This window comes from Camellia sinensis, unplaced genomic scaffold (assembly GCF_055761805.1).
Source record: "Camellia sinensis isolate YWXY unplaced genomic scaffold, ASM5576180v1 Unanchor6, whole genome shotgun sequence".
NCBI lineage: Eukaryota > Viridiplantae > Streptophyta > Magnoliopsida > Ericales > Theaceae > Camellia > Camellia sinensis.
Genome location: NW_028129474.1, coordinates 14,237,501 through 14,238,200, shown reverse-complemented (window position 1 = coordinate 14,238,200; position 700 = coordinate 14,237,501).

Here is a 700-nt window from a genome sequence, read left to right as displayed (position 1 = left end):
TGGACGACGCCGTAGCAAGGCATGCGGGCCGGGGCCGTGGCATGGCATGTTTGGCAACGCCGTGGCATGACATGCGGGCCGTGGCATGGCATGGCATGCGGGCCGAGGCCGTGGCGTGGCATGTTGGGCAACGCCGTGGCAAGGCATGCGGGCCGAGGCCGTGGCATGGCATGCGGGCCGAGGCCGTGGCATGTCATGCGGGCCGAGGCCGTGGCATGGCATGCGGGGCGAGGCCGTGGCATGGCATGCGGGGCGAGGCCGTGGCATGGCATGTTGGGCGACGCCGTCGCAAGGCATGCGGGCCGAGGCCGTGGCTCGACATGTTGGCCAAGGCTAAGGCATGGCACGCCGGGCAACGCGGTGGCATGGCATGCTGGGCAACGCGGTGGCAAGGCATGCGGGCCGAGGCCGTGGCATGGCATGTTGGGCAACGCCGTAGCAATGCATGCGGGCCGAGGCCGTGGCATGGCATGCGGGCCGTGGCCGGGGCATGGCATGTTGGGCGACGCCGTGGCATGGCATGCAGGCCGAGGCCGTGGCATGGCATGTTTGGCAACGCCGTGGCAAGACATGCGGGCCGTGGCATGGCATGGCATGCGGGCCGAGGCCGTGGCATGGCATGTTGGGCAACGCCGTGGCAAGGCATGCGGGCCGCTGCCGTGGCATGGCATGCGGGCCGAGGCCGTGGCATGGCATGTTG